Genomic DNA, 25,954 nt, shown 5'->3' with positions numbered 1-25,954 from the left:
GGTGCGAGGTCTGTGTTCTGCTGACGGGAGCTTTAACTCTCCTCAAGGCAGCTTAATGAGATTGAATTGGCAAGCCATTCAGATCAAGATTGCCGTGTGATAAGATCATTTCCTCTCTCGGATTTTCACCACTTGTGAAGATTGTGTTTTTTATTATTCCACTTGCAATATCGCCTCTGCTGCTCAGACAAGAAATGATCAGACAACCATTGGCAGTGCAGGGAGTAGAGAAATTGAGACAGCAAGAGTAAATTTAAAGAAACATTTGACTTTAATAGAAATCAAAATCAGGAGAGAGATAATCCGATTCACCCGCCTTACCCTATTGCGTTTAAATCTACCCCCATCTGTTCAAAACCCATATCTGGATTCATAAAAACTTATTCCAACTTGTGGTGTTTTTTATGTTGCTTATTTCAGGATAGTTGATGCAGTGTTCACAAAGACCATAAAATAGCTTGAACTTACACAAAGCTATAAGTTTATTAACATTACTAATTTGGATTTGACACGTACTTCTAAATAATGCACCGTTGATCGTTAACATATAAACTACACTCATCTACAACTAATCTTAATACTGTTATAAACTATGATCTGCTCTTACTCACACTATCAATACTTCTGTCTGTCTCTAGCTAACTTCTGGACTACTCTCTCCCCACAAGGCTTAGCATCAATGCATTATATACTTGTATCTGTAGCTCCCTCTAGTGGCTACTCCAGACAGTTCATTAATCCTTGCAGTTCTTACAGTTATGATAATACCACGCAACTCACCTTTGTATCATATTGCCAAGATAGAAAAATGCCCAAAGTGTTTCACTTACATGTTTAGACCATTCAGATCAAGATTGCCGTGTGATTGAGAAAAATGAATAAATTTACATGAGATTACAAAAGACGTACAACACGGAGAAAATCCATTCATCCCAACCACTCCGTGCTGGTGTTTACGCTGCACTTGATCTTCCTCCCATCTTCCCTCATCAATATCCTTCTCCTTCATGTGCTGAGCGAGTTGCTGCTTTAATGCATCTATCCACATCAGCCAACCCCATGGTGTTGGGACCCACATTCTAATGACTCTTTGGGTAAAGGGGTTTCTTCTGAATTTCCAATTGGATTTCTGGTTGATCATCTCATATTGTTGGTGTCCGGTTATAGTCCTCCCAGAAAAGGAAACACTGACCCAGATTTTCCAATCTCTGGATTGTCGGAGATCGAACATACGGCCTAAGATGCGTATCAGACCTCGCAGGAGTCCTGACATGTTGATTCCATGGGGATCTCCCAGAATGTTTGGGTAATAGGCCTGGTTCCTGGGCCCCTCCACAATAGTCCCTGCTTCTGAGTTAGAGTCAGACACTTCAAACACGTCCAGGGGGCTTTCCTCGACAGGAAATGTGAGATAGAACAACCCGAGTCCAACTCCTGGGTAAGTATACATCTGATCCTCAAACACTCACACTGATCCCGTCAGCTACCTCCTCGATTCAATTTGACTCCCTCCCTGATACCCCCCCCCAGCTACACCCCCGACTTCCCAAATCCCCCTACATGACAGGACCAGCCCCCACCACATGACTCCCCTCCCGACCTGACAGCTCAACCCAGTCCGACTACCCACCTGACCCACCTCACCCACCCTATCACCCTACCCCCTCCGCCATCTTAACCACCCACCCACCCTATCACCCTACCCACCTCCCCTAACTACCTCACCCACTCTATCACCTTACCTACCTGCCATCCTAACCACCCACCCTATCACCCTACCCACCTCTCCTAACCAGCCTACCCATGTCCCCTACCCCCCTGCCACCCTAACCACCCACCCTCCCAATCACCCTACCCACCTCTCCTAACCAGCCTACCCATGTCCCCTACCCCCCTGCCACCCTAACCACCCACCCTCCCAATCACCCTACCCACCTCTCCTAACCAGCCTACCCATGTCCCCTACCCCCCTGCCACCCTAACCACCCACCCTCCCAATCACTCTACCCACCTCTCCTAACCAGCCTACCCATGTCCCCTACCCCCCTGCCACCCTAACCACCCACCCACCCTATCACCCTACCCACCTCCCCTAATCAGCCTACCCATGTCCCCTACCCCCCTGCCACCCTAACCACCCACCCTCCCAATCACCCTACCCACCTCTCCTAACCAGCCTACCCATGTCCCCTACCCCCCTGCCACCCTAACCACCCACCCACCCTATCACCCTACCCACCTCTCCTAACCAGCCTACCCATGTCCCCTACCCCCCTGCCACCCTAACCACCCACCCTCCCAATCACCCTACCCACCTCTCCTAACCAGCCTACCCATGTCCCCTACCCCCCTGCCATCCTAACCACCCACCCTATCACCCTACCCACCTCTCCTAACCAGCCTACCCATGTCCCCTACCCCCCTGCCACCCTAACCACCCACCCTCCCAATCACCCTACCCACCTCTCCTAACCAGCCTACCCATGTCCCCTACCCCCCTGCCACCCTAACCACCCACCCTCCCAATCACCCTACCCACCTCTCCTAACCAGCCTACCCATGTCCCCTACCCCCCTGCCACCCTAACCACCCACCCTCCCAATCACTCTACCCACCTCTCCTAACCAGCCTACCCATGTCCCCTACCCCCCTGCCACCCTAACCACCCACCCACCCTATCACCCTACCCACCTCCCCTAATCAGCCTACCCATGTCCCCTACCCCCCTGCCACCCTAACCACCCACCCTCCCAATCACCCTACCCACCTCTCCTAACCAGCCTACCCATGTCCCCTACCCCCCTGCCACCCTAACCACCCACCCACCCTATCACCCTACCCTTTAGCTTTTCCATCTGTTCACCAACATTCACCCAGCTAGCGCCATCAAAAAGAGGCAGAACTTTGGTCCTGATTTTCTTGCTGGTCTCTGTGTGGATTTCTGTGCTGAGGGCATTCTCCTGCACCTGATCTTTTTAAATGGGTCCAGGTAAGAGGGTAGTTTTGGCCCGAATGAGCGTCAGGCAGAGCGGTTCAAAACCTGATTGGGCGATTTGGGCTATTCTCTCTGTGTCCCTCTCACAAAACCTTTCAGAATTTGAAAGACTTCCATGATGTCAGCCCTCAGCCTTCCTTATCAAGAGAAAGGTGTCCCAGCCCGTCAATCCGATCCGGATGTGTGTAACCCACACATCCCTGGCATCATCCTTGCAACCATTCATTGATATAGCGCCTTTCTCAGGACATTCCAAAGTAATTTACCTTTGAAGAGCAGTGACGGCTGTAAAGGTGGGGAAGTAGCTGTCAATCCGAGCACAACAAGTTCCCACAAGGTGAGAAACAACAGGATAATGAGAGGTAAAGTAAGGGAAATAAAATGCATGGAGTGAGTGTTTATGGCCAGGAATGGACTGTCTGAAAGAGCGATAGAAGATGATTCAACAATAACTTTCAAATAGCTGTTGAGTCTTATTTGAAAAGTAAAACAATTGCAGGATAAAGGTGGATATTCGAGTCTCATTGAGGAGCTTTTTCAAAGAGTCTGTACAGGCACAATGCCGATTGGCCTTCTGAGTTCTCTCATTTATATATTGTGTTCAGTGATGTTGGCTCAGGGATTTATAATGATCAGGCCACCCCACTGCTGTTCTTCAAACAACGTAAACCTGAGAGTGTCGATCAGGCCTGGCAGCATCAGCCCCTCAGGATTGCTGTAAAGTGTCAGCCTGGGTTTATATTCCAATCCACAGGACAGGGATTGAATCATTAACCCTCTGACTCAAAGTTGCCTGTGCAACTACTGAGCCAAGGGTGGTACTTTCACTTTGGGGAGGCTTCTAAATACAAGGAGGAAGGGGCTGGGCAGAGTGGTTTAAGGAGGAGTTTCTGGAGGTGGGACCTCGACTGGTGGATCGCCTCAGGCGGAGGAGGTCATCAGGGCGCTGCCCCAAGCCCAAACATCTTCAACTGCCTCATTGATGACCTTCCCCGCCCCCACCCATCATAAGGTCAGGGGTGAGGCAGCGTGCCGACGAGGAGCTGAGGTGTGTGGACTGAAAGAGAATGGTGGAGTCAGAGGACTGAGGAGCTGGGACTGGCACATAAGGCCGGTCACAGGAATGTAGGCCAAGAAGCGACTTACAAGAGACCTTGCATTGATATCTCGCCGTCCAGGAGCTCAGAATGTCCGAGTTGAACAAAGTGCTTTTGTGGAGTAGGCACTGTTGTAATGTACGAAACACGCCAGGCAGATCACGCACAACAAGCCCCCCACAAACAGCAATACAGACATGAGCAGTTATCGCTTTTAGTGAGATGTTAGTGGGGTAATCATTATTAACCCATGACGCCAGGGAGAATGCCCTGTTCTTTTTTGACGTAATGCCCTAGGATTTGTCCACGTCCACCAGCATTCATTTAGCATTGCACCGAGGATTCTGGAGTGAGAATCAAACTCACAATCTTCAGACTCGAGAGGTGGGAGCACTGCCAACACCTCGTGAGTTACAGCAGTACCCTGCACAATGTAACGCTCCTTTAATGGATGTCAAAGATCGAGAACTACACAACCAGTAGACTCGCAATAGATGGCGCTGTAACACAACAAGACAGAACAATAATATTGCCAAGCTGAAAAAGAGTGATTATGTCAAATAATTCTATTCCATGACTAATAGGAGATTTTGCCCTGGGAGGTGAAAACCTTCAGTTCGGGGCACATATGTTGTTGACAGTGAGCCCTTTTACCTGAAACAACAAGGGCATTGCCATCAGGTTCTAGGTCAAATTGGAATGTGCCCATACGCCAGGATCCCTCGCTGTAGTTTTTGATGTTTTGAAGTGATCTCAGGGATAGAATATGTTTTTGAAATGTCATTTTGGTGAACGAGAACGGTACGAGAACTAGATGTCCTGATTTTTCTTTTCAGGAAATTTCAAAAATGCAAACTGAATTCCAAAAATCTGGATTTGAAACCTGTTGCTTTGTCAATTGGAACACAACGCTGATCAGGATCTTTTATATACTCGAATCCATCTCAGTATATATTTTCATTCAATATTGCATTGTGCTGCCAAGACTGGCATTTGTTGGTCATCCCTCGTTTTCTGGGAAAGTAATGGCAGACCATAATATTCACCTGTTACACCCCATGTTTTTACGGCCCCCTGGGCGAGTGCACAGTCAATTCCACCCCCCACTTGACCCAGAGTTACAACACAATTAAAATTAGTTTTCAGAAAATACCCAAAGTTTTTGGCCCTTGGCTACCCAATAATTACAGTCACCAGGTTTGTAAATTTAATCACAATTAATTTTATTCAAACAATAACTGTAATTAAATAGGCAGCAAATACAACTGGTTAACTGTTATCGAATTTCTAACCTCCCTTCTATAACTCGCTCCCACTCTCTACACATACACACACTCACAAGACAGACAAACAAACACAAAGGAGGAGTGTAAAAATAATGATGAAAGTAGAAAGGAAACGACACGGTGACGCGGCGGGACGTTAAATCTCGCGAGAGGGCAGCACGGTATCATAGTGGTTAGCACTGTTGCTTCACAGCGCCAGGGTCCCGGGTTCGATTCCCGGCTTGGGTCACTGTCTGTGCGGAGTCTGCACGTTCTCCCTGTGCCCGCGTGGGTTTCCTCAGGGTGCTCCGGTTTCCTCCCACAGTCCAAAGACGTGTAGGTTAGGTGGATTGACCATGATAAATTGCCCTTAGTTTGGAGGGGTTATTGGGTTCGGGGGATAGGATGGGAGTGAGAGCTTAAGTGGGTTGGTGCAGACTCGATGGGCCGAATGGCCTTACTCTGCACTGTATGTTCTATGCTTTATGACTCTCACATGATTTCCGACGCTTGGGATGCCTCGCAAGATCCAGCGGGATTGGGGCAGGATCTAGATTTACATATTTAAATGAGCAATTCGCTTCACTTAAATATGTTCGTACCGGAATTTCGGCAGGTCTGCGATTGAACACCCATTTCTGGGCGATCTCGGAGTAGCACTGTTTAGCATTGCTGTCCACAAACGTGGACCAGGTGTTACGGCATTTGAGGGGGGTCATCCAGGTGATCGGAGGCCCCGGGTGGTCAAGCTCTGGGTGGGGTGGTACCCTGGTGCCCCCGATGCCACCTGAGCACTGCCATTCTGGCACCTTAGCATGGCCATCCTGGTGCCCTGTCAGTGCCACGCTGTCAGTGCCACTCTGGCACAGGTGACAATGCCAGGCTAGAATGGGCACTGTCAGGGTGCCAGGTTGGCAGTGTCCAGGTACCAGGTTGCCCGTGCTGGGGATCGGGCCCAAGAGCACCTTGCCCTTATGAGATGGGGTGAGGGGAGTTCAAGGATCCCTTAATGGGTATTGGGGCATTGGGTGAGTCCAGAAGCTGCGGTGGTGGAGGGGTGGAGGGGGAGGTCAAGAGATTGGGGTGGAATTTAAAAATGGCGGTCTGATCTCTTCCTGCACTAACGAATGAATGTAAGTGTGGCTTTTTTGGGGTGTTTCCCGCAGAGACCCCCCAAAAAAACAGAGCCCCGTTTGATAGCGGGTCGTTCTCGGTGCTGCAGGTTCCAAGAAACATACGGAGATTCGTGCCCGAAACGGGTCTCTTCTTTTTGCCCGTTTGTTTCAGATGGTTATCATAGAGTTGTAGAGTCAACAGCACAGAAAGGCCCTTCAGCCCATCATGTCTACACCGGTCAAAAGCAAGTGCCTAACTACTCTAATCCCATTTTCCAGCACTTGACCCTTATCCTTGGCATCACAAGTTCACATCTAAATACTTCTTAAATGTTATGAGGGCCTCTGCCTCCACCCCCCTTTCAGACAGCGAGTCCCAAACTCCCACCACCCTCTGGGTGAAAAGATTTTTCCTCACATCCCCTCTAAACCTCCTGCCCCTCACCTTAAATCTCTGCCCCCTGGTCATTGACCCCTCCAGCAAGGGAAAAGTTTCTTCCTGTCTACTGTAACAGTGCCCCTCATAACTTTATGCATAAAATGTGACTTCCAGCACACCTTCCTTCAGTTTAAGCTTTCAGCTCGAGGTTTCTTTTTAGTCTGTAATGGTTTTGACTGTAGATTCATCCAGGTTCTCTGTGGCTTGAGAAATACACCAACTATGCAGCTTTCCTGGAGAAGGAGAGAAAGAGAAAGAGAGACTCACATCTTCTCCAAGCCTTCAAGCCCGAGTGTCCTTTTCTTGGTTCTCTCAAAGGCATCCCGCTTGGATAGGGCCCAATCACTCCCTGTTACCGGGCAGAATACAGCCTTTTGCCAATTCATTGACCACCAATTAACCAAGTCCCTCTGATCTTTCTCAGGTGCCACAAGGTTTGAGTTCTGCTCTTCAAAGACTCGCACAATGTATTATTTTGCAACGTTTGAGTTTCTCACTTCCTCTGCTCGATGAAATGGTGAATGTCCATTGAATATCCATGGATCAAAAATGATAATTGCAAAATAAAAGCAATGGGAAATAAAGGAATCAACAGGAAAGACCCTGACAATGTGAAGAAAGTACTCCCGCGATGCGGTCAGATAAGCAGCTCCAGAATGTTGACCCAGTGATGATGAAGGGACGGCAATATATATCCCATAAGGATGGAACTTTCATGTACCAGCTTGCCTTGTCCTTACAAGCGGTAGAGGACATGGGTTTAGAAGGTGCTGCAATAGAGGGCTACAGGAGATGCTGCAGCACGTCCTATAGAGTACATCAGGAGATGCTATCTGTGGACATTTAAGGTATGAGATGTCAATCAAGCAGGCTGCTTCGCTCTGCTTGTTGTTGGGCTTCTTGACTGTTGCGGCTGCACAAGACTATTTGGGAGCATCCATCATACTCGTGCTTTGTTGGTGGAGAAGGCTTCAGGAATCATGAGGTGAGTCAGTTGCCAATGTGAAATCATCAGTGAATTGCCTCACTTCTGACCTTACGATGGAGCAGAAGGTTTATCGATGCAGCGAGCTGAAGATGTTAGGGCCCAGGACTGCATGCTGCAAACCCTTGCAGCAATACCCTGGGCCAACCCAGGTGAGGTTCCCCAATGTTGTTGATCTGGGAAAGACCCCTCGATCTGTCCCCGTCCAGCTGAGATAGCCACAAACCCGGGGAGGAAGCCTGACTAGCTCTATGTCTTTATTCAACTCACCCGCTACTGGTAGCAACTAACAAGGTTACCTTTCCCTCAGATACATTTTCCATACCTAATGGTTATGTTTTAAAGTAAACCAATTTAACCAGGCTTTCTTCAGTTAAGATAGAGTAAGTTTGTTAACTACTAAAAAGGTAAGAAGAAATGGTAAAACACATGGATCTACATTCATATAGATCAGACTGGAGTCCAAAAGTAAGCAAATATAAATAGAAACATTATATGGAACAGTCCTTAAGCTGTGAGGAGTAGATAATGAGCACCGTGGCTGATACAGGTTGATTTCAGATGTTGACTTCTGCTGGTGAATAGTTGATTCTTCAGTCCACTTGCTCTGTGCAAAATAATTTCAGTTATTTTTTCAGCTGCAACCTTTCTGCTGGCTGATCGACTTCCACAGTCAGAGAGAGAGTTTTGGATGTTCCTGCAAAGGGTGGCTATTGTTGCAGGGTCCCTGCTTCAGTTACTGGATCACCTTCAGTGTGGCAAACCTCCAGCTGATGTTCAACCAGTAGAGGCAGACCGACTGCCAGATGGACAGTAAGCCGGGTGAAAGCAGCCTTTCAACTTCCTGCTATTTCAAATGAGCACACGGCAGCATGGTGCCGCAGTGGGTAGCACTGCTGCCTCACAGCACCAGGGACCCGGGTTCGATTCCGGCCTCGGGTGATTATCTGCGTGGAGTTTGTATGTTCTCTTCGTGTCTGCGTGGGTTTCATCCGGGTGCTCTGGTTTCCTCCCACAGTCCAAAGATGTCTAGGTTGGGTGGATTGGCCATGATAAATTACCACTTAGTGGGGTTGGGGAGTTGGGGCAAGGGATTGGGCCAAGGTGAAGTGCTCTTTCGGAGGTTCAGTGCAGACTCAATGGGCCAAATGGCCTCCTTCTGCATATAGGAATTCTATGATAAACCTTCCCATCTAGGCAACAATACCCAGGGTATTTGAGATCAAATAGTCATTAGGTTCCTTTGTTTTTGCCAGAGACAGTAATCAGCCTCAGGATTCTTTTCGAACAACCGTGTCTGGTACCACAGGGAGGGGTTCCAATGTTCCTTAGAGACACACCCTGTGGCCACTCCTGTTCGTCGCTAACTGTACGTTTCAGACATCTTTGGGGTCTGTGTCCATTTTAAAATATAAATCTCAAGTTTGTTTCAAAATCCAATTTTTCTGTGTATAATCATAGAACATAGAACAGTACAGCACAGAACAGGCCCTTCGGCCCTCGATGTTGTGCCGAGCAATGATCACCCTACTTAAACCCACGTAACCCGTATACCCGTAACCCAACAATCCCCCCATTAACCTTACACTACTGGCAATTTAACATGGCCAATCCACCTAACCCGCACATCTTTGGACTGTGGGAGGAAACCGGAGCACCCGGAGGAAACCCACGCACACACGGGGAGGACGTGCAGACTCCACACAGACAGTGACCCAGCCGGGAATCGAACCTGGGACCCTGGAACTGTGAAGCATTGATGCTAACCACCATGCTACCGTGAGGCCCCAAATCCTGTGGTTGTTTTCTCCACAATCATAGCAAAAAACACAACCACCTTCCTTTGTGTTAGATACAAGAGCGGCCAGTGGAGGCGATTCTCCTGATAGCCATTGGCCTCAGGCTCCTCGGCGCCACCCCTGGTTGGATGTGGAGTTGATATCAAAGGCAGCGATGTGAAATAGCTGTATGATGATCAGCTTAGTTTCTATTGTGATTCATTGATCGTATTTTCCAACAGCCATTACATTGTCAATAGCTGGTACTCTCACTTCAGTTTTAATCTATTGCTGTTTATTGTAATATGATACATATAATTATTTGCATCAATACCGTTGGAACAAATAAGAACTCGATACAAAGAAAGATTTGCATTTATTTCCCGTTTAATGACCTCAGGACATTGAGTGAGGCTGCAGTGAGTGGGGTGTGGCTGCAGTGAGTGGAGTGCGGCTGCAGTGAGTGGGGTGTGGCTGCAGTGAGTGGAGTGCGGCTGCAGTGAGTGGAGTGAGGCCGCAGTGAGTGGGGTGTGGCTGCAGTGAGTGGAGTGAGGCTGCAGTGAGTGGAGTGAGGCTGCAGTGAGTGGAGTGAGGTTGCAGTGAGTGGAGTGAGGCTGCAGTGAGTGGGGTGTGGCTGCAGTGAGTGGGGTGTGGCTGCAGTGAGTGGAGTGTGGCTGCAGTGAGGGGAGTGAGGCTGCAGTGAGTGGGGTGTGGCTGCAGTGAGTGGAATGTGGCTGCAGTGAGTGGGGTGAGGCTGCAGTGAGTGGAGTGAGGCTGCAGTGAGTGGAGTGTGGCTGCAGTGAGTGGAGTGAGGCTGCAGTGAGTGGGGTGAGGCTGCAGTGAGTGGAGTGAGGCTGCAGTGAGTGGGGTGTGGCTGCAGTGAGTGGGGTGAGGCTGCAGTGAGTGGAGTGTGGCTGCAGTGAGTGGGGTGCGGCTGCAGTGAGTGGAGTGGGGCTGCAGTGAGTGGGGTGCGGCTGCAGTGAGTGGAGTGGGGCTGCAGTGAGGGGAGTGAGGCTGCAGTGAGTGGGGTGTGGCTGCAGTGAGTGGAGTGAGGCTGCAGTGAGTGGAGTGAGGCTGCAGTGAGTGGAGTGAGGCTGCAGTGAGTGGGGTGAGGCTGCAGTGAGTAGAGTGAGGCTGCAGTGAGTGGAGTGAGGCTGCAGTGAGTGGGGTGAGGCTGCAGTGAGTGGGGTGTGGCTGCAGTGAGTGGAATGTGGCTGCAGTGAGGGGAGTGAGGCTGCAGTGAGTGGAGTGCGGCTGCAGTGAGTGGAGTGAGGCTGCAGTGAGTGGGGTGAGGCTGCAGTGAGTGGAGTGAGGCTGCAGTGAGTGGGGTGAGGCTGCAGTGAGTGGAGTGTGGCTGCAGTGAGTGGAGTGAGGCTGCAGTGAGTGGGGTGAGGCTGCAGTGAGTGGGGTGCGGCTGCAGTGAGTGGGGTGCGGCTGCAGTGAGTGGGGTGAGGCTGCAGTGAGTGGAGTGAGGCTGCAGTGAGTGGGGTGAGGCTGCAGTGAGTGGAGTGAGGCTGCAGTGAGTGGAGTGAGCGTGTCTGACAGTGAGTGTGCGGGGCTGACAGTGAGTGTGCGGTGCTGACAGTGAGTGTGCGGGGCTGACAGGTGAAGTGAGCGGGGCTGACAGTGAGTGTGCGGGGCTGACAGTGAGTGTGCGGGCTGACAGTGAGTGTGCGGGGCTGACAGTGAGTGTGCGGGGCTGACAGTGAGTGTGCGGGGCTGACAGTGAGTGTGCGGGGCTGACAGTGAGTGTGCGGGGCTGACAGTGAGTGTGCGGGGCTGACAGTGAGCGGGGCTGACAGTGAGTGTGCGGGGCGGACAGTGAGTGAGTGTGCGGGGCTGACAGTGAGTGTGCGGGGCTGACAGTGAGTGTGCGGGGCTGACAGTGAGTGAGTGTGTTGGGCTGACAGTGAGAGTGCGGGGCTGACAGTGAGCGGGGCTGACAGTGAGTGTGCGGGGCTGACAGTGAGCGTGCGGGGCCTAGCAGTGAGATGGTGCGGGGCTGACAGTGAGTGTGCGGGGCTGACAGTGAGTGTGCGGGGCTGACAGTGAGTGTGCTGCAGTGAGTGGAGTGCGGCTGCAGTGAGTGGAGTGAGGCTGCAGTGAGTGGGGTGAGGCTGCAGTGAGTGGAGTGTCGCTGCAGTGAGTGGAGTGAGGCTGCAGTGAGTGGGGTGAGGCTGCAGTGAGTGGAGTGAGGCTGCAGTGAGTGGAGTGAGGCTGCAGTGAGTGGGGTGAGGCTGCAGTGAGTGGGGTGAGGCTGCAGTGAGTGGAGTGCGGCTGCAGTGAGTGGAGTGAGGCTGCAGTGAGTGGGGTGAGGCTGCAGTGAGTGGAGTGAGGCTGCAGTGAGTGGGGAGTGGCTGCAGTGAGTGGAGTGAGGCTGCAGTGAGTGGAGTGAGGCTGCAGTGAGTGGGGAGTGGCTGCAGTGAGTGGAGTGAGGCTGCAGTGAGTGGAGTGAGGCTGCAGTGAGTGGAGTGAGGCTGCAGTGAGTGGAGTGAGGCTGCAGTGAGTGGGGTGAGGCTGCAGTGAGTGGAGTGAGGCTGCAGTGAGTGGAGTGAGGCTGCAGTGAGTGGGGTGAGGCTGCAGTGAGTGGGGTGAGGCTGCAGTGAGTGGGGTGAGGTAGCAGTGAGTGGAGTGTGGCTGCAGTGAGTGGAGTGAGGCTGCAGTGAGTGGGGTGAGGCTGCAGTGAGTGGGGTGAGGCTGCAGTGAGTGGGGTGAGGCTGCAGTGAGTGGGGTGAGGCTGCAGTGAGTGGGGTGAGGCTGCAGTGAGTGGAGTGAGGCTGCAGTGAGTGGAGTGAGGCTGCAGTGAGTGGAGTGAGGCTGCAGTGAGTGGGGTGCGGCTGCAGTGAGTGGGGTGAGGCTGCAGTGAGTGGGGTGAGGCTGCAGTGAGTGGAGTGAGGCTGCAGTGAGTGGGGTGAGGCTGCAGTGAGTGGGGTGAGGCTGCAGTGAGTGGAGTGAGGCTGCAGTGAGTGGGGAGTGGCTGCAGTGAGTGGAATGTGGCTGCAGTGAGTGGGGTGCGGCTGCAGTGAGTGGGGTGAGGCCGCAGTGAGTGGAGTGTGGCTGCAGTGAGTGGGGTGAGGCTGCAGTGAGGGGAGTGAGGCTGCAGTGCGTGGAGTGAGGCTGCAGTGAGTGGGGTGAGGCTGCAGTGAGTGGAGTGAGGCTGCAGTGAGTGGGGTGAGGCTGCAGTGAGTGGAGTGAGGCTGCAGTGAGTGGAGTGCGGCTGCAGTGAGTGGAGTGAGGCTGCAGTGAGTGGAGTGAGGCTGCAGTGAGTGGAGTGAGGCTGCAGTGAGTGGAGTGCGGCTGCAGTGAGTGGAGTGAGGCTGCAGTGAGTGGAGTGAGGCTGCAGTGAGTGGGGTGCGGCTGCAGTGAGTGGAGTGTGGCTGCAGTGAGTGGAGTGAGGCTGCAGTGAGTGGAGTGAGGCTGCAGTGAGTGGAGTGAGGCTGCAGTGAGTGGAGTGAGGCTGCAGTGAGTGGAGTGCGGCTGCAGTGAGTGGGGTGAGGCTGCAGTGAGTGGAGTGCGGCTGCAGTGAGTGGGGTGAGGCTGCAGTGAGTGGGGTGCGGCTGCAGTGGGTGGGGTGAGGCTGCAGTGAGTGGGGTGTGGCTGCAGTGTGTGGAGTGTGGCTGCAGTGAGTGGAGTGCGGCTGCAGTGAGTGGAGTGCGGCTGCAGTGAGTGGGGTGTGGCTGCAGTGTGTGGAGTGAGGCTGCAGTGAGTGGGGTGAGGCTGCAGTGAGTGGGGTGAGGCTGCAGTGGGTGGAGTGAGGCTGCAGTGAGTGGGGTGAGGCTGCAGTGAGTGGAGTGAGGCTGCAGTGAGTGGGGTGTGGCTGCAGTGAGTGGGGTGAGGCTGCAGTGAGTGGAGTGCGGCTGCAGTGAGTGGGGTGAGGCTGCAGTGAGTGGAGTGTGGCTGCAGTGTGTGGAGTGAGGCTGCAGTGAGTGGGGTGAGGCTGCAGTGAGTGGAGTGAGGCTGCAGTGAGTGGGGTGAGGCTGCAGTGAGTGGAGTGAGGCTGCAGTGAGTGGGGTGTTGCTGCAGTGAGTGGAGTGAGGCTGCAGTGAGTGGAGTGAGGCTGCAGTGAGTGGGGTGAGGCTGCAGTGAGTGGGGTGAGGCTGCAGTGAGTGGAGTGTGGCTGCAGTGTGTGGAGTGAGGCTGCAGTGAGTGGGGTGCGGCTGCAGTGAGTGGGGTGTGGCTGCAGTGAGTGGAGTGAGGCTGCAGTGAGTGGAGTGAGGCTGCAGTGAGGGGAGTGAGGCTGCAGTGAGTGGGGTGAGGCTGCAGTGAGTGGAGTGTGGCTGCAGTGTGTGGAGTGAGGCTGCAGTGAGTGGGGTGAGGCTGCAGTGAGTGGAGTGAGGCTGCAGTGAGTGGGGTGAGGCTGCAGTGAGTGGAGTGAGGCTGCAGTGAGTGGGGTGTTGCTGCAGTGAGTGGAGTGAGGCTGCAGTGAGTGGAGTGAGGCTGCAGTGAGTGGAGTGAGGCTGCAGTGAGTGGAGTGAGGCTGCAGTGAGGGGAGTGAGGCTGCAGTGAGTGGAGTGAGGCTGCAGTGAGTGGAGTGAGGCTGCAGTGAGTGGGGTGTGGCCGCAGTGAGTGGGGTGAGGCTGCAGTGAGTGGGGTGAGGCTGCAGTGAGTGGAGTGAGGCTGCAGTGAGTGGGGTGAGGCTGCAGTGAGTGGGGTGTGGCTGCAGTGAGTGGAGTGAGGCTGCAGTGAGTGGAGTGAGGCTGCAGTGAGTGGGGTGAGGCTGCAGTGAGTGGAGTGAGGCTGCAGTGAGTGGAGTGAGGCTGCAGTGAGTGGAGTGAGGCTGCAGTGAGTGGAGTGAGGCTGCAGTGAGTGGAGTGAGGCTGCAGTGAGTGGGGTGAGGCTGCAGTGAGTGGAGTGTGGCTGCAGTGAGTGGGGTGTGGCTGCAGTGAGTGGAGTGTGGCTGCAGTGAGTGGAGTGTGGCTGCAGTGAGTGGAGTGTGGCTGCAGTGAGTGGGGTGAGTGATGTACCATCGATTGCACGCGAGGCGAGTGATTTACCAATGTCAGGCTTTAATTAACTAGAACACAGCCTGGCGATCGTCTACAGTGGAAAGGAACGATCGTCAGGCTTCTGAGCATTTATACCTCGTTGATAGAGGCGTGGTTAACTCAGCCTCTCGGCCAATCGGTCGAGAGGCACATGACCGACCAGGGCCAATGGTAAGCCGACGTTCTGGCCCAATGGCAGACGAGTATGCAGATCATATCATCACATTCACCCCTTACGGAGAAGGAAGGCGGGGGGGGGGGGGTGTGAACGAGACCCGGGGGGGGGAGAACTGATGATATGAGTAGCCGTCGGGAGAATAATTTTCTCTCCGTACCCTTGTCGAATTTGGGGGCTTGCCACTGGCCCAGACATAACAATATTTACAAAAAGAAGTCCATGGGACCGTAGAACTCTAGATGGATTCGATCAGTCGTTTGCTGGTCCTTGACGTCCTGGCCGAGCGCCGTAGTGGAGGAGGTGTCGTCGGATCGGCTGATGGTCCTGCTGATGTCCTGGAGTCCGGGAGCGATAGACCTCGAGTAGTCTCCGTCACCTGAGCTGGCCGCGGAGACGCCATGGATGAGGGATGGGGAAGCTGAGTGGGGTGCTGGGGTGAAAAAGGGGAGGGGGGCTCTGTGGTGGGGGGGGGGCTGCACGCCGGCGGGTGCCAGGTCCCGGAGGGAGACCGTGTCCTGCCGACCATCGGGGTACTCCACATACGCGTACTGCGGGTTAGCGTGGAGTAACTGGACATGCTCCACCAACGGATCGGACTTGTGCACCCGCACATGCTTCCGGAGCAAGATGGGCCCGGGGGTGACCAGCCACGTCGGGAGAGGGGATCCGGAGGACGACTTCCTGGGGAAAACAAGAAGACGCTCATGAGGCGTCTGATTAGTTGCAGTACAGAGGAGTGAGCGGATAGAGTGCAGTGCATCGGGGAGCACCTCTTGCCATCGGGAAATAGGGAGATTTCTAGACCGGAGGGCTAGTAGTATGGTCTTCCAGATGGTACCATTCTCCCGCTCGACCTGTCTGTTACCCCGGGGGTTATAGCTGGTCGTCCTGCTGGAGGCGATGCCCCTGTCGAGCAGGAATTGACGCAGCTCGTCGCTCATAAATGAGGACCCCCGATCGCTGTGAATGTACACGGGGTAGCCGAACAGTGAGAAGATGGAGAGTAGGGCCTTAATGACGGTCGATGTGGTCATGTCGGGACAGGGAATGGCGAAGGGGAAGCGGGAGTGTTCGTCGATAACCGCCAGGAAGTAAATGTTGCGGTTGTTAGAGGGAAGGGGCCCCTTGAAGTCAATGCTAAGACGTTCGAAGGGGCGGGATGCTTTGATCAGGTGTGCGCGCTCGGGGCGGTAGAAGTGCGGTTTGCACTCGGCGCAGATGTGGCAGTCACGGGTTACTGACCTGACTTCCTCGATGGAGTAGGGCAGGTTGCGGGCCTTAATGAAGTGGTGTAGGCGGGTCACCCCTGGATGGCAGAGGTCTGCGTGGAGGGAGCGGAGGCGGTCTATCTGCGCGCTGGCGCAGGTACCGCGGGACAGGGCATCAGGAGGCTCATTGAGCTTCCCAGGACGATACAAGATATCATAGTTGTACGTGGACAACTCGATCCGCCACCGTAAAATCTTGTCATTTTTGATCTTGCCCCTTTGTGCATTATCAAACATGAAGGCTACTGACCGTTGGTCTGTGAGGAGGGTAAACCTCCTGCCGGCCAAATAGTGCCTCCAATGTCGCACGGCTTCGACTATGGCCTGGGCTTCCTTTTCCACAGATGGGTGGCGGAGTTCGGAAGCCTGGAGAGTTCTGGAGAAGAAGGCCACGGGTCTGCCCGCTTGGTTCAGGGTGGCCGCCAGAGCTACTTCTGAAGCGTCGCTCTCGACCTGGAAGGGGAGGGCCTCGTCGATGGCACGCATCGTGGCCTTTGCGATGTCCGCTTTGATGCGGCTAAAGGCCTGGCAGGCCTCTGTCGACGGCGGGAAGGTCGTGGTTTGCATGAGGGGACGGGCCTTGTCCGCGTAGTTGGGAACCCATTGGGCGTAGTATGCGAAAAACCCTAGGCAGCGTCTGAGGGATTTGGGGGTATTGGGGAGAGGGAGTTCCATCAGGGGGCGCATGCGTTCGGGGTCGGGGCCTATCACTCCGTTACGCACTACGTAGCCGAGGATAGCTAGGCGGTCGGTGCTAAACACGCATTTATCCTTATTGTACGTGAGGTTAAGGAGTTTTGCTGTTTGGAGGAATTTCTGGAGGTTGGCGTCATGGTCCTGCTGGTCGTGGCCGCAGATGGTGACATTATCAAGGTACGGGAAGGTAGCCTGTAATCCGTACTTGTCGACCATTCGGTCCATCTCCCTTTGGAAGACCGAGACCCCATTCGTGACACCGAATGGAACCCTAAGGAAGTGGTAGAGGCGCCCGTCAGCCTCGAACGCGGTGTACACTCGGTCACTCGCGCGGATGGGGAGCTGGTGGTAAGCGGACTTAAGGTCCACAGTGGAGAAGACCTTGTATGTCGCGATCTCGTTTACCATGGTAGAGATACGGGGGAGAGGATACGCGTCCAGTTGCGTAAACCGATTGATGGTTTGGCTATAATCGATGACCATCCGGTTTTTCTCCCCCGTCCGGACCACCAGCACTTGGGCTCGCCAGGGACTGTTGCTGGCCTCGATGACCCCTTCCGTCAGCAACCTCTGGACCTCGGACCTGATGAAGGATCGGTCCTGGGCGCTGTACCGTCTGCTCCGTGTGGCGACGGGTTTGCAATCGGGGGTGAGGTTAGCAAACAGGGAGGGAGGGTCCACTTTGAGGGACGCGAGGCTGCAGACAGTGAGGGGGGGTATAGGGCCGCCGAATTGAAAAGTCAAGCTCTGCAGGTTGCACTGGAAGTCCAGTCCTAGGAGTGCCGGTGCGCAAAGGTCAGGGAGGACAAGGAATTTATCATTTTTAAAAACCTTCCCTTGGACCGTGAGGTCCACGATGCAGCACCCGGTGATGTGGATGGAGTGCGAACCTGAGGCTAAACCGATTTTGCGTGTTACGGGATGGACAGGGAGCGCGCAGCGTCTTACCGTGTCAGGGTGAACGAAGCTTTCCGTGCTCCCGGAGTCCAGCAGGCAGTCCGTCTTGTGGCCGTTGAGGTGTATCAGCGTAGTCGTTTTGGCGAGCGTGCGTGGATGAGACTGGTCGAGTTGAACGGCCGCGAGCCGTGGAGAAAATCCGTCGTCGCTGTCCGATTCCATGCTGGAGGGACCTTGCGTGGCAGATGTGGAAGCCGGTGGCCAGGATCCCCAGGTGAGATCTGTTCCCCAAGATGGCGGCGCCCAGGACCCGCACGTGGGGTCGGGGCCCCAAGATGGCGGCGCCCAGGACCCGCACGTGGGGTCGGCACCCCAAGATGGCAGCGCCCAGGACCCGCACGTGGGGTCGGGGCCCCAAGATGGCGGCGCCCAGGACCCGCACGTGGGGTCGGCACCCCAAGATGGCGGCGCCCAGGAAGCCCTCGTGGCCGCTGGAGGCGGAGCTAGCGTTGCCGGCGCTGTGAGCGGAGAGGCGCGCAGGCCGGCTTCAGGAGGTGAGTGACCGGCATCAGCTGCGGGGATGCGGAAGCGGCTCCAGGACGCCGGCTCCAGGACTCCGGCTCCAGGACGCCGGCTCCAGGACTCCGGCTCCAGGACGCCGGCTCCAGGACGCCGGCTTGGTGCATCAGCTGTGGGCGGAGGTAAGGCGCGCGGGCCGGGTGCAGGGGGCTGGGGGCGGGGGGAGCCGAGTCGCGCAGCGGGCAGGCAGGGACCGGGGGGGCCGGGGAGGTGCGCATGTCGGCCGGCGGGGCGCGAGTCGGGAGCAGCTGGGGCGGCCCTGGGGGAGAGAGGGAGGCACACAGGCCGTTTGCAGAGGCCTGGGGGAGGGGGGGAGAGTGCTGTGCAGCTTCCAGAAGCGCTGCAGCCAGCGTTTTGGCCTGGCAGACCGTGGAGTAGTGGCCCTTCTTCCCGCAGCTCTTACAGAGGGCGGAGCGGGCTGGGCAGCGCGAGCGAGGGTGCTTAGCGTACCCACAAAAGTAGCAGCGGGGCCCCGCGGATTTATCGGGGCGCCCCGCGGCACAAGCCTGAGGGAGGCCGGGAGCGGTGGGTAGCTGGTGGGAAGCGTGCCAGGAGGCGGCCTGGCCAGGGTCATAGGTGCGAGCGCTTTGATCTGCGACCTCCAGGGAGGCGGAGAGAGTCAGTGTCTCTGTTAAACTGAGTTCGTCTCTTTCCAGCATCCGCTGGCGGATCACGGGGGACAGCATCCCAGCCACGTAAGCGTCTCTGACGAGTAGCTCCATGTGCTCTGTAGCGGACACCGCTTCACAGGCGCAACCTCTCCCCAGGGCACAGAGGGCCCGGGCGTATTGGTCTAGAGACTCACCGGGGACCTGCTTTCTGGTGGCCAGCAGATGTCGAGCGAATACCCTGTTGATCGGTTTGAGGAATTGTCCTTTTAGCTTCCGTATAGCGTCGTCATAATCTGTTTCGTCTTCGATTATTGAGTAAGCGGCAATACCCACGCTGGAGTGGAGGACGTGCAGCTTCTGTGCCCCGGTGGGGGGGGGTGGTTGTAGATGCCAGGAACCCTTCGAGGCAAGTCAGCCAGAGTTTGAAAAGTTCTGTAGAGTTCGGAGTTTGCGGGCTGACGCGGAGGCATTCGGGCTTGATGCGGAACTCCATCTTCAAAGTTGTAGTTAATTAAATTGATACACCATCGATTGCACGCGAGGCGAGTGATTTACCAATGTCAGGCTTTAATTAACTAGAACACAGCCTGGCAATCGTCTACAGTGGAAAGGAACGATCGTCAGGCTTCTGAGCATTTATACCTCGTTGATAGAGGCGTGGTTAACTCAGCCTCTCGGCCAATCGGTCGAGAGGCACATGACCGACCAGGGCCAATGGTAAGCCGACGTTCTGGCCCAATGGCAGACGAGTATGCAGATCATATCATCACAGTGAGGCTGCAGTGAGTGGAGTGAGGCTGCAGTGAGGGGAGTGAGGCTGCAGTGAGGGGAGTGAGGCTGCAGTGAGGGGAGTGAGGCTGCAGTGGGTGGGGTGAGGCTGCAGTGTGGGGAGTGAGGCTGCAGTGAGGGGAGTGAGGCTGCAGTGAGTGGGGTGAAGCTGCAGTGAGTGGAGTGAGGCTGCAGTGAGTGGGGTGAAGCTGCAGTGAGTGGAGTGAGGCTGCAGTGAGTGGGGTGAGGCCGCAGTGAGTGGGGTGAGGCCGCAGTGAGTGGGGTGTGGCCGCAGTGAGTGGGGTGAAGCTGCAGTGAGTGGGGTGAGGCTGCAGTGAGTGGAGTGAGGCTGCAGTGAGTGGGGTGAAGCTGCAGTGAGTGGGGTGAGGCTGCAGTGAGTGGAGTGTGGCTGCAGTGAGTGGAGTGAGGCTGCAGTGAGTGGAGTGAGGCTGCAGTGAGTGGGGTGAGGCTGCAGTGAGTGGGGTGAGGCTGCAGTGAGTGGAGTGTGGCTGCAGTGAGTGGAGTGAGGCTGCAGTGAGTGGAGTGAGGCTGCAGTGAGTGGAGTGTGGCTGCAGTGAGTGGGGTGAGGCTGCAGTGAGTGGAGTGAGGCTGCAGTGAGTGGGGTGAGGCTGCAGTGAGTGGAGTGAGGCCGCAGTGAGTGGGGTGAGGCTGCAGTGAGTGGAGTGAGGCCGCAGTGAGTGGGGTGAGGCTGCAGTGAGTGGGGTGAGGCCGCAGTGAGTGGAGTGTGGCTGCAGTGAGTGGAGTGCGGCTGCAGTGAGTGGGGTGAGGCTGCAGTGAGTGGGGTGAGGCTGCAGTGAGTGGGGTGAGGCTGCAGTGAGTGGGGTGAGGCTGCAGTGGCTGCAGTGAGTGGAGTGAGGCTGCAGTGAGTGGAGTGAGGCTGCAGTGAGTGGGGTGAGGCTGCAGTGAGTGGGGTGAGGCTGCAGTGAGTGGAGTGAGGCTGCAGTGAGTGGAGTGAGGCTGCAGTGAGTGGGGTGAGGCTGCAGTGAGTGGAGTGTGGCTGCAGTGAGTGGAGTGAGGCTGCAGTGAGTGGAGTGAGGCTGCAGTGAGTGGAGTGTGGCTGCAGTGAGTGGGGTGAGGTAGCAGTGAGTGGAGTGTGGCTGCAGTGAGTGGAGTGAGGCTGCAGTGAGTGGAGTGAGGCTGCAGTGAGTGGAGTGTGGCTGCAGTGAGTGGGGTGAGGCTGCAGTGAGTGGGGTGAGGCTGCAGTGAGTGGGGTGAGGCTGCAGTGAGTGGAGTGTGGCTGCAGTGAGTGGGGTGAGGCTGCAGTGAGTGGAGTGAGGCTGCAGTGAGTGGAGTGTGGCTGCAGTCTGTTTGAGGCCTGGGCCATTTTCAGACTCCTGCCTTGATTCCACGGACGCAGCAAACAAAAGGTCCTGGCAGTGCAGAGCGCTGGTCAGAAAGAGTGGGTGATCAGCTGGTTCCTCCAGGAAGTTGGCCACAGTCTTCCTCCAAATGGGCCAGGGTGGGGAGGGGAAGGAGAAGGGAAATCCCAGCAGAGGCTGCAATATCAGAAAAATCCCCCAAGTAATTCCATGTTTTATTCTTGTCAGGCCAGGATCAATGTGTTTTCACTCTGCTGCTCCCCTTCGTTTTCTCTTCACTTTGTCATTCTCGGCATGTTCCCATCAGCTGGGGAATATGCTGAAGCGGAGATCTGCACTGCTCAGGTTAAATATCGGCAACAAGCCCAGTTCTGATAAGCTGTACTCACCATCCGAGAATGTTTCGGACAAATAGCCCTCGTTTAGATATTGGCCAATCGTGGGCCAGCTTTGCACCCTGGCAGAGCCAGCAAGGGTGGTGGTCACTGCTGATTCTGCAGCCAGGTCAAGAGGTGGCATTCAGCCAGGACCTTGGTGTAAATCCGAGATCTCTCTGGAGCGTCCGGATTCCGGGATCTTCCTAGAGGAGCCAGGCTCCGGGATCTTTCTGGAGGTGCCAGAGTCCGGGATCTTTCTGGAGGGGCCAGAGTCCTGGATCTTTCTGGAAGAGCCAGGCTCTGGGATCTTTCTGGAGGAGCCAGGCTCTGGGATCTTTCTGGAGGAGCCAGGCTCCGGGATCTTTCTGTAGGCGCCTGGCTCCGGGATCTTTCTAGAGGAGCCAGGCTCCGGGATCTTCCTGGAGGAGCCAGGCTCTGGGATCTTTCTGGAGGGGCCAGAGTCCTGGATCTTTCTGGAAGAGCCAGGCTCTGGGATCTTTCTGGAGGGGCCAGAGTCCGGGATCTTTCTGGAAGAGCCAGGCTCTGGGATCTTTCTGGAGGAGCCAGGCTCTGGGATCTTTCTGGAGGAGCCAGGCTCTGGGATCTTTCTGGAGGAGCCAGAGTCCGGGATCTTTCTGGAGGAGCCTGGCTCCGGGATCTTTCTGGAGGGGCCAGAGTCCGGGATCTTTCTGGAGGTGCCAGAGTCCGGGATCTTTCTGGAGGAGCCAGAGTCCGGGATCTTTCTGGAGGAGCCAGGCTCTGGGATCTTTCTAGAGGATCCAGGCTCTGGGATCTTTCTGGAGGTGCCTGGCTCCGGGATCTTTCTAGAGGATCCAGGCTCTGGGATCTTTCTGGAGGAGCCAGACTCTGGGATCTTTCTGGAGGTGCCTGGCTCTGGGATCTTGCTGGGGGATGGGGGGCGTGGACTGGCCGGCCCCAGCAGGGGGAATGGGTGTATGTTAGACAGAACAGATGAGGTTAGATGTGAGAAAACAACATTGTGGGGTGGGACCCTCGATTGGCAACCCACTCAACATCTGCTGTGCCTATCATGAAATCTCAGTGGGCAGGAGCAAGCAGGCCCCAATTTATCAGCCGAATTTATCAGCACTCTGGCCTGAAATTAAATGAAAAGAAAATGGCTTATTGTCACAAGTAGGCTGCAATGAACTTCCTGTGAAAAGCCCCTAGTCGCCAGATTCCGGCACATTGCTTTCCCACTCAAAAATCACCTGATACATTTCACCCCCACGTCTCTCTTTGCATTTCTCACTCTCTCTTCCTCTATTTCTCTGAATCACTCTTAATAGTTCCCTGCCTCTCTCTCTCTCTATTTTCTTTCCTGTCTCTTTCACTCTCTCTCCCTATATTTCTCAATCTCTCTCCCTATGTTTCTCTGTCTCACTCTCCCTGTATCATCCTGTTTCTTCCTCCCTGTATTTCTCATGCTCTCCCTACGCTTTTCCCACCTTTTCTTTCTGCTGAATGTCCATTCGGACTTTGGGGAGCCCACCCTGAGCACGCCAGCTGCCTTCTCTCAGCGATGGACTGGATCGTCCTCTCTGCTGCCAAGGTCCGGCAGCTGAATTTACAGGAATTCACTCAGAGGAAGCTTGCAGGCGCAAGTTTCCTCAATAATGCCAAGAAAACAAAAGTTCTGGCTGATTTTTCTCTCCCCTCGGCCCTGTGCTTGCAAGAGAAGATGCTAATTTCAAGGAGACACTTGGGGTGTTGAAGGTTTTCCTGGAGTAAAACCTGGAGTGAAGTACAGTGTTCTGATCTCCAGATTAGAAAAAGGATATAGAGGCACTGGCAAAGGACTGGATCAACAAAGATATTCCCGCCAGGAAAGATTGAATAGGCTGGGGCTATTTTCTTTACAAACCCGATGGAGGTCTGTAAAATTCTGACGGCGTTTTACAAACTCGGGGCACAATCTAACGGGTGAAACACGGAGTCCCTTTGCAGCCGCGACCTCTCTGGTGATTCCCGACGGCTGACCCGGCGAGGCCACAGCCGGAATCTAACGGCAATTATTGCCGGAAATGAGCCCCCATGGACTTTATGACCCGCCTGCTGATTCGCCTGGGCCGCACCCCGCAGCTCCCTGCTAACAAGAGAGAGAAGCTCAAAAACCGCTCCCTGGGAACACATTCCAGTCAGCGTACAGCGATGTTACCATGGAGACCTGCTCCACGCTTCGGGAATGCTGATCTGGCCAGGCTGCTGGGCTCCGCGGAGGTGAGACGGGACACCCTGTTCCCCCGAGGGGGTCGGAAGATCAGCCACATGGCCGGCAATGCCAGTGGCAGTGGCTGTCATTCCCACTGGCTGTCATTCCCACTGGCTGTCAGTTCCCACTGGCTGTCAGTTCCTACTGGCTGTCAATTCCCACTGGCTGTCATTCCCACTGGCTGTCATTCCCACTGGCTGTCAATTCCCACTGGCTGTCATTCCCACTGGCTGTCATTCCCACTGGCTGTCAGTTCCCACTGGCTGTCATTCCCACTGGCTGTCAATTCCCACTGGCTGTCAGTTCCCGCTGGCTGTCAGTCCCCACTGGCTGTCAGTTCCCACTGGCTGTCAGTTCCCACTGGCTGTCAGTCCCCACTGGCTGTCAGTCCCCACTGGCTGTCAGTTCCCACTGGCTGTCAGTTCCCACTGGCTGTCAGTTCCCACTGGCTGTCAGTTCCCACTGGCTGTCAGTTCAGGCAGCTTGACCAGGGGGATCTCAGTCCAGTGCAGGAAGAAGACCAACAACCTACACCGGGCCGCACGGGTAAATTAACACCAGCCCTCTGGCATCGGTCCCGCCTGCCACCCACTGACCTCCAGAACCCCCCCCCAACCAGTCAGTAGCTGGCACCTCACACCACCCTCCCCCCCCCCCCTCCCCCCACAGCATAATACCTGTGTCCCAGCAAACCCCGGCACCCATACATCCCCCTGAGCCCACTGTTCCATGACCCAGGCGTCTCAGAAACAAATTGTCCTTTTTTCCGTCTACAGAAATGGAAGGAAACAGCAACAGCAGCCTCCAGGCATCGGCAGCCACCAGCAGGAGCAAGCCGCAAACACAACCTGCAGCTGTGAAGTGCTCACATAACTAACAATGCCAATTCCTTATTAGCAATAGCCTTCAGCTGTGAAACTAGAGACTGCTCAAAGTCAAGCGGAGTTAAAGTGGCCATCACCATGTGACCGCAAACAGGGCTCTGACCTGGAGGTGTTTGGTGGGACAGACAGGTAGCAGCTGTAGTTGCCCCTGTTATGAGTGCACACAATCCGGGGATAATCAGTTGGATGCTCAGGTGCTCAGACCCTCACCCATGGGCCCAGCCCAGGGGTGACCCCTGACCGATGGCCCTCAGACCAGGTCTGACCCCCCCCCCTTCCCCCCCCCCCCAACACCCCCTGTCCCCCTCCATCCCCATCCAAGCTGCATGCCCGATTTCGAAAATGGCTCCTCACTTCCTCCGAATCTCACAGCAGGCATTGTGCCAGCTTCTCATTTTACAATAGGCAGACCAAAGGGAGCCGGTGCGACCTCCCATTGGGGAGCCGGTTAGATACAAATAGGCCGTTAGGTAGGGTGTCGATCTCGATAATGAGATAGAGATTGTCCTTAGTCGGTTATAATTGGTTCGTTGCCACATCCAGACGGGATCCTGAACCTGCCAAAAGGAGTGGGCCAGTTAGATTGCAAACCCATCAGCACCCAGCATAGATCCTGATATCAGCCCCTCCCGGGATCTAACTATCTCGCACAGATCCGTGCCGGGTTCAATGCGGGCATTAAATCGTCCCAGATGTAGAGAAGATGCTTCCAATTGAGGGGGAAACCCAGTCTGGCGCCGGTAAATGTAAGATATTCACCGATATATCCAATGGGAAATTCAGGAGAAACTTTACTCAGAGAATGGTTAGAACGTGGAACTCACCCCCACAAGGAATGGGTGAGGCAACACGAAGAAGGACATGAAAGAGATAGGAATAGAGGGGTATGCTTATAGGTTGAGATGAAAAGGGCAACAGACCAATGGGGAGTTGGGTCCGATGGCCTGTTACTGTTCTATGAAGTCAATGGACTTTGATGGAATGTTTTCCAGGATGGTGTCACCTACAGCGGCCCACCAGGAGCTGGAAAATCAGTGGCATGCATGCGGCGTGTGGTCTGAAATGCTCGGGCCGCACTCCACATGGATTGAGTGGCTGAACAACTCGGCCCTTGATGCTGAAACAAGAGGCTCTCCCTGTTTAGCTTGTCAGCTCTAAGACCTGTCACCTGCCATCAGGGACTCAGCCGCTGAGCTGCAATTAGTCCATCACTGACTTCACCATGGCGCATGAGAGGCCTGTAGATGGTCATTGTGGCCGTTGAGTTCCTCCAAGAATAGGCCAGATGGTCATGCGGAATCTCACACAATGCTTGCTATCCAGCGATCTGGTTCTGTTCAAATGGAGCACCAACCTGCAAAATTCAACTCAGGTTGGGCATCAAATGATTCCCGCCCACTATATCAGGACAGTAAAACCAATCGTCTAAACCTGTAAATTTATGGTTAATTTATCTGTTGGCAA

Source organism: Scyliorhinus canicula, chromosome 15, assembly GCF_902713615.1.
Source record: "Scyliorhinus canicula chromosome 15, sScyCan1.1, whole genome shotgun sequence".
Taxonomy (NCBI): Eukaryota; Metazoa; Chordata; class Chondrichthyes; order Carcharhiniformes; family Scyliorhinidae; genus Scyliorhinus; species Scyliorhinus canicula.
This window is presented reverse-complemented; position numbering follows the sequence as displayed.